The sequence below is a fragment of the Atractosteus spatula genome, chromosome 8, assembly GCF_055471065.1.
Source record: "Atractosteus spatula isolate fAtrSpa1 chromosome 8, fAtrSpa1.hap1, whole genome shotgun sequence".
Lineage (NCBI taxonomy): Eukaryota > Metazoa > Chordata > Actinopteri > Semionotiformes > Lepisosteidae > Atractosteus > Atractosteus spatula.
The window spans coordinates 18,787,481-18,801,833 of record NC_142713.1 but is presented as its reverse complement, the minus strand read 5'-3'; the positions used below and the strand labels follow the sequence as shown (position 1 = coordinate 18,801,833).

Below are 14,353 nucleotides of genomic sequence, written 5' to 3'. Positions count from 1 at the left end.
GTAAGGCATAACAAAACAAAAGCCTTTGTGTTCCGTTATCTCAAATGCTGAATATTGACCATCTATAAACTGACATTGTTAAGTATCACATGCAATATAAACTCATTGTTGAGTATGTGTTGTATTGTTTTATTTTTGTTGTCTTCTGATTTTAAAATTCAGGGAGTTTCAGATGATTGTATTGCACTATCTTGGATTCCTCTGTACATTAGCATTTGCCTTCAGTCTCCAAACAGGATTAAGTGCTTGTGCAATATTTGGTTTGCTAAAGTTGTCATTAACAATTAGCTCAGTAGATACAGACAATACTGCGCAAATTCATTCATCTTTATGTTTATTGAATGACGTAGTTTATGGATATTTTTTACTTTAACCCACTTTGCTGAGGAACAAGAGCATTGTCAGAGAATAAAGTAGTCAGTTCTCTTATGTGAATTGAATCACTGGCCTGTTGCAGAGGCAGAGAATGAGAGGCAAGGAATGCTGGGAAAGAAGGTCTAATACGCCATATGGAATATCAGAAGCTAAGGGCTGTCTTTTCACCTGAACATTCGTCTATACATTCTACAAACGTAGGCCATATTTTTTTATCTTTAGAATAAAATCATCACTACACAGCCATCAAGCAGTCTCATTTGCAAATGAAGCATTATCCACATCTGCTCATTCCCAAGATCACTCTGCAGTGCAGCAGAGAAGTTAGATGCGCCTTACATACATAAGCAGGGAAAATACATTTTATACTGCTTCAAATTTGATTCATATTATCGATTGATAATAGCATAATTGGCCTTCATTTGTGTCATAATGAAACAATATGATGCTAGATAAGGCATGTGACTTCTCTCTCAACTTTTTCATCATTGGCATAAATGGATTGAGCTTCTAAATGTCCATGATTGGCCGGTGGCCTCCTCTTGTTTGAAACATTTCTTACATTCTTATGTTTTCAGACATGGTAGAGTCAGGGCTCTTGGTTCAAATCCTGTTGTTTGGCATGGGTGAAATTTATTTTGATAAAATTGATGGATTTGGAAAAGGTGTATATTACCGTGAATGCTGTATAATGGAGGCATGTACGGTAAATACATATTCATCTCATTCCCAAGTTCCACAGTGAACTTGTCATCTGATGTATTGCAGGTGGATGACATGGAAAAGTTATTCTTTGGTTTGACACACTACTGTATTAATCCTGCATGTAGTTCGTGTTCTCTGTTTTTTTCCAAACTTCTGTTATGTTTTGGATTCTAATAACCTATGATATCACAGTTACTTAACTAATGTGTTAGAGTACTTTGAACAAATGATAGCAGTAATGGATACAACCAGAACATGTACAGTATACTAAATGTATATTTTCGGAGGGATTTGCAGATGGTATTAACTTAAGGGAATGCTTGAATTTAGATTCAAAACTCATTGAAATATATAAAACAGAGTACAGGTAAGTGGTGTTTACTCAGATTGAGGTGATGTAATCAGTCTAGTACCACAGAGATCTGTATTAAGACCACTGTTCTTCTTAATGTGCTGTACTGTATATTGATTACTTTGATTCTGGTATAGTTAGCAGCTGGTTAAGTTTGCCGATGACACACATACATACTGTATACAGGTATATGATAAAATAGGAGGATTAGCAAACACTGTAGATGCTGTAGATTACATGGTATGTAATGTAGACAAGAGGAAAGTGTTACATGGAGGCAGCAAAGCTATAAACTATAATTGTAAAATTGGTAACAGCTTGAAGAGGCTGCTTCTGAAAAGACTTGTGTTTATGTTGACACATAATTTATATCTTCTGTATACAGTATGTGTAGGGAAGCATAAAGTAGTTCAGGAGGGTAGCTGCATCAGCATGCGTAGTCTGCAAAGGAACAAGTAATAGGTTTATTCCCTAATGAAAAGAGAAGAGAGAAAACACAATGTTTCAGCTGTGAAGCCTTCTTCAGGTGTGAGAAAGACAGGGCAGAGAGCAAAGATTAAATAGCACAGAAGAACAAAAACTGGGAGAGGGGAGGAGACAGGATGGGCAGAGAGGCCACTCAGGAAGTGCAAAGTGCAGAAGGGTGAAGAAAGGTGTGAAGTCAAAACCTGCATGAGAATAGAAAAGATTACACGAAAACAAGTCAGTCATTGAGAGAAGGGGGGTGGTGTGAACCTAGTTTCAGGATGAGTTTAGTTTCTGTTGTTCTTCTGCTATGGGAGTTTAGAAACTATGGCCATGTCCATGGCCATGTCTGTCACTGGGATGGGAAAATTCGAAGAAAAACCAGATTGCTACGTTATGTAGTTATGGAAAATCAATAAGTTTAAGTCAATAGGCCTCTTAAAAAAACAATGACCCCGTATAGGGGATAATGTGCTTTAGCAGGTTGTCACTCTCATTACACCTAGAGGGCGCTCTACGTTCCTTCTGTTCCTAGTTCCCTGTGATTATTCATGTCTTTCTGGTGTGTCTTGTTGTATAGCCTATTTATTTCCTGCTTCTGCTCTGCTACTCGCTCAGCATTGTTGTTCAGTTGCCCTGAGACCCGCCTAGCACCAGGTCACTCCTGTCCTTGGCCTGAGGGCATAAGTTTCTATACGGCTTCTCCTGAACAGCTGAGCCCGGGCTAACCCCCGTCTCGCCGCTACGCATAGGGTCTTTATCGCTCTCCTGCCATTCCACGGTTGGTCCTGTCGGACTTACGTGACACAGGTGCTGTGCTCTAGATGAGAGATTCAGCCAAGTTCTTGTTTTGTTGAATTGTTATGAACCAAAAAGTAACTCCATTAAGGTGTTTAACCCCAATGTTCTGAGCAACCCCACACTCGAACAATATGGTATACCCAGTTTTCTCCTACAATTCAAAAGTTCTACAGTAGCTTTTTGTTACGCTGTACTTGATTTGCATATAGTTGGATGCTGCACTTCAGTGTTGGATGAAGTTGGTCCTCTCCTATACAGTATATAAAGAACTTTGGCATGTTTTGGGATAAGTAATGCTATAGGAATTGTATTCATAATCAATTAAAACAAACAATTCATAATAAAATGTAATTGTACTGTATACTGTAAAATATAACTGACAAAAAGATGCCTACAGCTTTTAAACATGATATTTATATAAGAAAACACTTGAAATGTAGTCCTGCAAAACTAAATAAAAATCACGCTGCTTTTGCAACTCCAACTGTTGATTCTGTTAGGAATTAAAATGTATATTGCTTTAAAAACATCCCCTTAAAATGTAGATTGGTACATAAATAAATATTCAAGAAGTGAGATATGCAAGTGCTCCAAGTCAATAATGTGTGACATTTGTTCCTGTTAATAGGCAGAAACTGCATTTACATGAGCATTTATGCTGAAAATATGACAGGGTTACCAACCATCCATACAATTATAGATGGTCTGTAAAATTGTAATACTTCCCTATGTTAACTCTCCTGAAATCTATTAAACACAAAACTGTCTGCTTTTTATGAAAAAGGATGGTGCTGTTTTTTAAAAGCCATTAAAGATTTTGTTTTTGTTGCATATAGGAAAATGAAAAGCCAACATGCACCAAAATGTATTGAAATGCACAGTGAGTGGGCACCTCCATCACATGCATTTACAATAGGAATAGTGTCCATAAAAAATAATTTGTTCCCATAAATTGGTGGTTTTATGTGGTAAGTCAATAAAAACAAAATGGGTAATTTCAGGGTTAGCAACCCTGGAATGTGCAGGATTGGAGAAAGCGCCTAACAATCCAAAACTCTGCGTGTGTGTTTCTAAAATTGATGTTTCAAAAAGATTATTTTGATAAATAGCTAAATTAAGATAAATGTAAACTTACACTAACTAGTAATGTGTATGAAGATGTATATATTTCTTTCTGATAAATAATGGTATGAATGTTTTACGTCATACATTTACCCAGTGATAATGTTTTCTGTGCTTGAATGAAGTAGAATTTATACTATACAGTATGTCAGCAAAACAAAATGAGCGATATAAAGCAGCATAAAACTACGTTTTTGCTGTGTAGTATTGAAATTTGTTTTCCAGATCATAAGATAAATGTGACACAACAATACATAATGCCAGTTTTTATCTCTGTATATTTTTGTTTGTATACTGTGTGATTAGTCATGTTAAACCAATGTCATTTGTTGTGTTTAATCCTCCATTTCATGTCAGCTAGGAAAAATTAACTTAAAGTAAAGTAAACTAGTGTAAAGTTAGTATTTGGTTGCATGCCCCTTTATGCTGTTTGCAACCTGTCAACATTAAATCTTGATTTTAACTGTAGCCACTTTCAGTTATTGCTTGTTTGGGGAGTTATCTGACTTTAGTTTCCTCTTCAACAAGGAAAGTGCATACTCAGTAGGATTCAGAATAGGAGATTTACTTGGCCAGGTATAAAAATTCCACTTCTTCTTCAAGCTGAACTCCTTGGTTAAGTGTGCAGTATGTTTTGGGGTCATTGTCTTGCTGCAGGATAAATTGCTGTCAAGTGAGTTTTGAGGCATTCTTTTGGATACGGACAGACAATATGTTTCTGTGCACTTCAGAATTCATTCTGCTGCTGCCATCATCATTTACATCATCAATAAAGACCAGTGAGCTAGTTGCAAAAGCATCCATGCATGTCCAAGCCGTAACACTGCCGCCACTGTGTTTCACAGATGAGATGCTGTGTTTAAGATCATAGCAGTTCTCTTTCTCCACTCTTTTATCTTTCCATCATTTTGATAAAGGTAGAGCTTTGTTGCAGAACAGTTCTGATTCATCTTTGTACATCTTCACATAGGCTGATCTGACCTTTCCCTTTTTAGTGTTGATGAGAGGTTTGCATCTTATCGTGTACCCGTCTGCACAGTGAATTGAGAGTCTTTAACCCCTGCACCTTGGAGATCGTCTGACACACTATTCTAGGAGTTTTCTTCAAAACTCTGATTTTTTTGTTATCATCTGCTGTCGTCTTCCTTGGACCACCTGGTCTTTCATCGATTGTTTACTCCTCCAATAGTTTCTTGTTGTTTCTTGCAATGCAAAATTTCTCTGCAATGGTTTCTTTGCACTCATCTTCACAATTGTTTGATTTTTCATCATAAACAACATTTTAGATTTCATCTTGGTTTAAGCCTTGTAACTGAAACATCAATGCCAAAAGTTGCAACCAAGGCTATACATTCACAGCTCTTTTATGTGTTCACAACTAATGTAACAGAGAACACCTGACCAGTTAGAAACAGCCGTTTGTCTGACTTATAATCTCCTGAAATAGGGGGTTGAACACAACAAATTGTTCTAAAAAGGCTAAACACGCATGCAGAATGATACCCAGAAACAAAATCTATATGTTATGCAAATAATAACATTTTCTGGAAACAAACATGAATGTTGCAAGAAGACGAAGAGACTGACTCATAAATGTCACACGAGAGAAAATTAAGCTCTGAGTAGATAAAGCCACATGAATTGTGCATCTATTGCATTTATATCTAGAGCTTTTCATTTTACTGGCAATATCAATGAGTTAAAGTTATGTACTGTATGAACTTCTTCTCAATATCATTACAGTAGGGAAAGTCTGCTCTAAATAATTACCAATTGTAGGCTCTCTTTGGCAGTACAGTCAATGTAATTCTCCACCCTACATGTATCTACCTACAGTGCACAGGTTCTGCTATGCTCTTGTTCTTTTGACCTTTCCGCCTGTGCTCTACCCACACAAGGATGCAACCAACAATTAATAAAGGATTTAAAGTGAAAGGCTACAGCCTGTGTTCTGGCACTCAGGCATTTCAGAAGTGAGAGCATATTGTCTGGTAGCATGTGCCTCCTGGAAGTATTGAGATGTCTGAAGGATTTTTATTGCTGGGTAATTCTACATGCAGCTCTTCTATTTGCTTCCATGTTCATGTTTAGGGCCCTACACATCTTTTAAATGGTACTAAAAAGAGCACTTGACCCCCCTATCAGACCCAATAAATTTTAGAGAACTAATTTCCTCTGCCGTGGAACTGTACAAAATATTCTCTGGTCAGTTGCAGTTACAGGATTTTCTAAATAACTTTGTATGGTTGCATCTTCTAAAAGTGAATTAGTTGTCATTAACTGATTGCTGATTGTTTCTTTCTAGGTGCCTCAGTTCAGTTTATCTTGGCAAATATATTCCTTTCTATTAATATATTTTTAATTGCATAATTTTGGCAGTCCATCACAGGGCACACACACACACAGACAATTCAGAGACACCAGTTTAGTTGACTAGCCACCTTACATTTTTGTAGGGTGAGAGAACATGAGATCACATTATAAAAACACACATGGACACAATCCACAAGAAGGAACCTGTAATCAGGAGTGCTAACTGCCATACTGCAATTCCACCCAGTGAAGGATTCTTAGTGTAAGTAAATGAGAAATTGCAAATGAAAGGAGGCCATTTGATCAATCTAGATCATTTAACTACTAGTAGCCTAAGTAGCACGAGGATGTCATGCAGTCATTTCTTGAAAGAAGCCATGGTTTCAGCTTTGACAATATGTTTCATCCAACTTGAACACTGTGTAAAAAAGTGTCTCCTTTAAAAATGCACTTTCCTGAAGTTTCTTTTTGTGTCCTGTGGTTTGTGTTTGACTTTTGATTGGAGATATTGATTGCATTGACTTTGTCAATGTCATTGAGAATTTTGAATACTGGAATTAAGGCAAGTTATGGTCTTCTCTTTTCAGTACAAGAAAGATTCAGCTCTTTTAGTTGGTCAGATTAGAAAATGTAAGTAAGGCCGGGAAAGTACCTGGTCACTCTCAATCAGCCACTTTGGACTATTCCCAGAGCAGCAGTATCCCAGCGCAGCAGTATATTTTTATAAAGTGATGACCAATTTCAAAGTAAAATGACTTGGTTTAAATTTGGCACTTTTTACAACAGATGCTAATGCTAATGATGATTTCATTAACAAGGTCAATTATTTATCCCCTGTGGAATCTACAATCAAAACCTTAGCCAGGATTTAGTCGGCACCTTCTATAGCCCACACAACAGGCAGGCTTGCTTGGTGTCATGATAACATAGGCAGCAGCCATATCACCCTGCAACTCACAACTGGCAGCCCACTAAGCTAAGCAAGTGTGATCCTGTCAGTACCTGGATGGGAGACCTCCTGGGAAAGATGCTGCTGGAAGTGGTGTTAAGAGGGTCCACCCTGTAGTGGGCGCTCACCCTGCAGTCTATGTGAGTCCTAATGCCGCAGTATAGTGACAGGGAAATACTGTTAAAAGGTGCCTTCCTTCAGATGAGACGTAAAACCGAGCTCCTGACTCTCTGTGGTCATTAAAAATCCCACAATGTTTTTCGGAAAGAGTAGAGGTGTTACCCAGGCATTCCCATTGGCCCTTACCAAACTTGGCCTCCTAATAATCCTCATCTATGAATTGGCTTCATTACTCTGTTCTCCTTCCCATTGATAGCTGATGTGTGATGAGCGTACTGGTGCACTGTGGCTGCCATCGCGTCATCCAGGTGTGCTGCACATTGGTGGTGGTGAAGGGGAGTCTCCACTACATACATTACTGTATAAAACGCTTTGAGTGGAGTGTCCAAAAAAGTGCTATATAAATGAAAGGAACTATTTAATATTATTATAACAGTCTCCCATACCCAGCCCTCTCTGTGGTGCTGTATCTCTGTCCAATGCTGCTGCTCCTGTTTAATCTTGTCACAGATCTACAGTAAGTTTGACAAGGGTTTGTCTTTGCATGAAAATGGTTAGAATTTGGCACTGCAGGGACCTGTAAATACATTTGTACAGGTACATGTACCATACAACCTGTGTGTGTACAAAGTCCTCCTGATCCCAGAACATCGCCAAAGACTTAAACACTATTGATCATTTTGAAATTGTACCTAATGTTTTTTATGATATTAAAAGGATATTTTTTAATATAATAGGTCATTATAGGTAAGTCATTAAAGAAAAGATTATAAATATACAATATTCAATCTATTAATACAACAGCAATACATGCACACCACCACCACCACCAACAACAACAATAATATTAATTTACATGTTGTGATACTAATAGTTGAGCATTCATTCAGGAAATACAAATACATAAATTAATAGCATTGGAGTTGTACTGGGTTTGTCACAGTGGTCCAATATCCTTCAGCTGTTTTCTTCTGTACTAAGGATGAACCTTGGCACACAGAGAGAGCTTCGCTTAGTCCTGGATGTTCTTCATTTAAATTTTGTTGAAGAATTGCGTTGTTATGTGTTATATACAGTTCATACAGTATATGTATACATTTATCATTGCACAAGGGGTTAAGCTGCAGGAGAGACAGGAGGAATGAACTTGGTTTGTCCCAGATATAGAGTTATTTCTGAATTGCTTTGGAAAGTATATTCATAAAGCATACACAGAAAAGTCCTACTATATTGATTTTGTTGATCAGGAGAGATAACATTTGGTTCACAAGACACAAGACTGCTTGTATTGCATAGAAACTTAGATAGAATTTTGTTACATATGAACTCACTCTCTTGGCCTGGTATCTTGAACTACAGTTTAAGCTCTGATAAAGACAGCAATAGTTACAGTTATGCAGTTGGTGATGGCAAATTTCAAAGGCTTGATGGACAGGGAGGAGATGTACAAACAGTACCTTTTAAACAAAGAATAGTGGGTGGTGATCGGTTGTGATATTTTCAGGTGTAGTCCTTCTGTCCATCCTTGTGTAAAAAAATATAATACTCTTCTTCAGCATAGTGAAAATGTAGTACAGTATTAAAATTCACATTTTTGCAGTAGCATAAATTAATGAATTAAGGGTTTAAATATAACAAGGAGTGGATATATACTGTGTAGATAAACATCACCTTCACTTCTCTTTGAGAAAATTATTATTTTCAACAGAACAGAGATGTATTGTAGTTCAAGTAGGTAGCTGCGTCTGCATGACTAGGCTGCACAGGAACAAACACCTCTGAAGAAGGCTTCACAGATGAAATGTTGTATTTCTCTTCTTCTCTTTTCAGCATGGAATAAACCTTTACGTGTTCCTGATCAAAGATATATGTAGTGTACATTAATCACAATTATGATTTTTTAAATAATTCAAGTTAATAAAGCTACAAAATATCTTGAAGTAGTTCAGGTGGGTAGCTGCATCAGCATGCGTAAGCTGCAAAGGAACAAGTAATAGGTTTATTCCAAGCTGGAAAGAGAAGAAAGAAAACACAATATGTCACACCAGAAAAGGCTCCACGGCCAAAACGTTGTGTTTTCTTTCTTCTCTTTTCAGCATGGAATAAACCTATTCCTTGTTCCTTTACAAAATATCCTTTACTTGAAAGGTAGTGAATAGGTTTTACTAAATCAGCATCTGGTCAAGATACACTGATTGCTAATTATTTGGAAAAAAATTACCAAAGAGAGAAAAAAAAAGAAAAAAAACAAAATGTATTTGTACTATAACAGATAATTATAACCTACTGGTAGGATAATTGGCTTCTGCAAAAACTGTCACTGGTGAAAGTGAGTACGTATCTGTGTCTGTGCGTGTCCTGTGATGGACTGGCATCCCATCCAGGGTTTATCCTGCCTTGCATCCACCGGCTTTCAAGCGACTCTGAATTGGAGGAAGTGGTTAGAAAATGGATGGAATGATGGGTGGTTATATATACTGGATATATAGATCTACGAGAATCAGAGTTTGCCTTCTACGGACACAGAACGTAGAAATTTATTTTAGGATGGAATATTGTAAGGAGGAGATGGAACCCATGTATTACGAAATTTAAAAAAAATCCTATGTGTAATAAAAGTTCTCTCTAAAATGGATGTTAAATACTGGGAAAATGAGAACTTATGTCTCTATTCAATATAAAGCATCATTAAAAATAAGAGATTTCTTTAACACTGGCGAATACCACAAATAAGAAATCAGTATTTCCATAAATGCAAAACAACACTTCCTTGCTTGAGGCCTAACGCCAGTCTCTTTAGTATTCAAATTATATGGAGGTTCTGTAATACCTGTCTATGAAAGAAAAAAAAAACTTCTCAGTGTTAATTGCTACTAGTCTCTCTTTTTTTCTCTTTTTTCTATCACTAAAGACTGTATTGTCTTTTATCCTGCATTCTTCATTAATGTTTTTAAAAAGCTGACTTACTGATCTACTGTAACTGCCATTGACATAGATCTAGCCAACATGAGTGCAACTGCTCAACCATACAGCTTCAGGGAAAATGCCAGGCTGTGCATACATCCCAAGGCAGCCCACTGTTTTACTTTTAAAGAACACAATACTTTAATGGGAAATCCCAATATCCTGATATCTACCCTTTTCCTACTGTAGTACTGGCAATACTACAGTACTGTATGTGCATTATACAATTACTGTATATATGGGTATTTTAATAATATAAATAAAACTATGTAATTGTTGTGCCTAGCACAATAGTATAATATAGTATGTTCCGCGTGTACAGACATGTACAGTTTGATCCCCTGGTTCAAGGATCACAGTACTCTCCTGTTCATGTATTTTACTTTCACATCTTACACTCTAATTAACACTTGTGTTATTTGCTTAACTAAATAAATATCAGGAAGTCCAAGATTAAGGATAATTAGGATCTGTAATACTACCATATGTGACAATGTTCCAGATATTCACAATTTCACTGAAAAAAAGCTTTTTTGTGTGTGAAGTCTATCAAAACCACATGAGAACCAGGGAAATGCTGAAAGCTTGACAGCAATTCACCTAGTACAGTTATAGATATGTTGCTACAGTTAGTACTTTATCTTGCACATTAGCTATAGTCCACATCTTGAAGATTGTACCAGTTTAGTCTCCAATGAATAAGCAGTAAAGTCTCTCTGGCCCTTCTATAACTGGGACAGACATCCTGAACCTGAACCTTAACCCAAGCCCAAACATAAAGATAATCTTAATGAAACAAAATTAACCACGCTATAATTTCATGCAATAAACACAATCCTTAGTTTAATTAAATCATTAAGCTTTCTTTGATGAAGGACAGAGGTTATGTCAACATCTCTTATGAAGCATTCTGTGATGAACTGAGCACCCTGTCTTCTAGGTGGAGAAGGAAGCTAGAGAAATACTTTGCACATTGTTCAAACCCAGTATCATTCTCTCACAACAGGAGAAAGGGCATGGACTTTTATTGTTTCTGTGTGACTGACGTTTTGTATTCGTTTTCAGTTTCAGTATCCTCAAATTATGAAATATTTTTTTCATTTTGTCAGCACAAGGTCTGGAAATGGTAGACAATAATGCCTATAACTCTGTTACTGACTCTCTTCGCCCTACATTGATTTGTAAATATTGATCAAACTGTTTCCGTAAGCTATTTTTCCAAACTGAAAAATGTTAACAGCTTTGTAAATATAATAAATTACATCAGTAATTGTGTTTTTTAAACACTCTAACATACTGATTTGAACTATATTTCAGTCTATAATACCATATGTCAACTTTCAAATAGCAGTCTTTAGCAGAAGTTAAACTCATAGATATTGATGTGCTCTTTAGTTTTGAGGAGGCTTAGTCGTTTACTGCTTCTGCTTTTTCATTTGTCTGATTCAAGTATACCACGGTTGCTTTCTTAATTTTTCGAAAGAGACACTTTGAGTGTTAGGACGTACTCCATATGTTTTCTCTAGGCACAGACTAAATAGGAAATAGATTTTTTTTACATGCGTACTCAGTTAAAAAGATCAAATAAATGTAGTTATTAAAGGACTGTTTTTTTCTTGCAAATGGTGAAATTTCTGAAGTGTCATAAAGGTCACATGAGAGAAAGGGTTTCGTATTTGATCATAGTGGAAATAAATGTTGCATGCCTGAGCATTATGATTTCAGCCCTTCAACATGGAGTTTTATTTGAGATTTGAGTATTATTTAACTAAATAATATACAGTATATCTACATTTTACAATTGGCAAAAAAATATAGAATATGTGTTGCTAAAAGAAACATGGTTTGGTTTATTTACACAATTGGAAAATACCAAGTGAGAGTGGAGTTATTATAATTTCTGGCATGCAATTAAATATCATCATCAAACACTCCTCAAATAAGACATACTGCATAAATGGGCATACAAGATTTTAGATCTTATTTACAAAATATGATGCTGATAAACATATTGTTTAAGCTTAAGGTGACTAGGAAGTATCTCCAAGAGTTTTAGATAAAGTATGTGACTCCTGACAGTGTAACCACCTCCAGTTTCAAAGCAGAGGCGACTTTGCGGACTTGTTGGGGAGGTCCCCTGATCAAAATATGATTGTAAAGTGTACCTTGTTTTACCTAGTTAATTAAGTTTGGGGTTAATGATTGTTGATGAGCAGTCCAGAAACACACTGCATCACATTAAGATTACAGAGAGAGAGAAAAGAGAAAGGACAAAACCAGGGGAAGCTGGGAAGAAGAGAGAGAAGAGGGAGGAGTCTGGAACTTGAACCTTGTGCTAAGGGCCAACTTCATGATCACCCAGACAAAAGTCATTAGGAGCTAAGTGTTTGACCTTTGCTTGAGTGATCTTGTTATTCTGCATTTTTAGGGAACTTGGGTTTCCTGGGTAAAAGATACCTCGGTTAGAGACATCTTTCCTGCTTGTGGGTGCAGTGCAGTTTTACAATAGGGAGAAAGGCTCCCATTTATTTTGTGGCATCCAGGTTTGCAGAGAGAGAGATTTAACTTCAGGTTTTATTGCATTCATTAAGAATGCAGCTTGTATCTTATTATGGTTTTTGTGGGCATTATTTAATAAAGTTCAATACTCAGTAGCAATCTGAGGTTTTCTGCATGAGTAGGATGTTAGGCTTCTGAAACACCTTGTCTGTAAATACTTGTGTAAAAAGTTGTGTTGTATGTTGTTGTTGTCTGTAGTGTAGTGTTTGTTTTGTCATTGTTAATAAACATTTGTTTAATCAAGTGTGCCTGGATTATCACTCTTTTCACCAAAGCTGTGCCAGAGAATAAAGAATTCATGTGCCTCTATTTATACTAACTGCTTGGATATATTCTGGAGAAATCACTTACAAGTTGGGGGTTATGAATGATTATCTTAGTTATTTACTAAACCATTTGGTCAATTCCGGATTTTCACAATTTTTGTTACCCCCTATTTGTACCAATATACATACTGTATACTGTATATTGCAGACTACTAAACACTTAACATACAGTATCTTCCTACACAGCAGTAATTAGGTTACCAGGTAAGAAAGAACTATAGTCAGAGTTACATTAATAATGGTGGATGGTTTACCTGGTGGACTATATGCCACAATCTCTGCCAAATGAATAATTAAAAATAATAAGTGTTGTTGACTGAAACCTGGTTGCAGTATTGTCTATAAAATATTAATGAATATTATACTGTACATCATTTGACTTTCATGATTTAAGAAAGCCTTTAACCAATCTGAGAACACTAATCTTTTGTTTCGATTACGAAATTGTATAAATTCACGATAATAACTTTCCTGTGTGAGGAGTGTCTGATGTATGAGAACAGTATTTTATTTGACATGTCAACTACTGTAAATAAGTAAACATAGCTTCTGGCCAATACCATGGGAATGAAGATATCCTGTAAGAAACAGATGCCCTTGAAATGCAGATCTTCAGCACAGTTTATTGAGCCAGAAAATTGGTGTAGATGGCTTTCAGTTGCCCAGATTTATTAGATCGTTAATCAATATTGTTTACCCATGGGAAACAGCAGTAGAAAGACCTGGAAAAAAGAACGGAAAATGTAAGCATTTTCATTAATGTAGCACTCTTTCCTGGTGTGTTAATTAAAACTAAATTAGGTACTGCCGTAATACTTTTAATCTGTTTTCAGATTTAATTAATACAAAATTAAAGAGGTCTCAAAATGTACTGGGGCACTTTCACATCACTGTTATGTCACCTTTATGTCTCTGTTGGTTTTTCTATGACAATAAATTTCAGTGTGGATAAAGCAGGAAGTCAAACATAACAAATACATAAAAAGATGAAAAGATTACATTGATTTTTTCAATTTTAAAAATTTTTTAGTTTAGTTTTCATCTGAACGCTGTTTTATGAGAACCTTTTAATTTTTTTTATCATCTTAAACACATGGTCTTTTGCAAACAATTTAGATTATTCACCTCATTCTAATTCAGAAATGTGATTATTCTAAAATGTCAATGTCAAAAGAAAAACAAATGTTGCTTTCCCCTTAACTACATCATTTTTAAAATACCTGCCTGTCTAGGTGAATGACAATATTTGAGAAATGTAGTTTTTCTAAATGAAACAGTAAAAATATATAATGTTTGTGGAAA

At 36.1% G+C, this 14,353-nt stretch overlaps 1 protein-coding gene across 1 annotated transcript in view; it reads left to right on the top strand.

Moving 5' to 3' along the window:
* shank3a (SH3 and multiple ankyrin repeat domains 3a) overlaps window positions 1-14,353 on the top strand; it is a 476,554-nt gene that overhangs the window by 144,668 nt on the left and 317,533 nt on the right. The gene's annotated exons all lie outside the window — the stretch shown is intronic.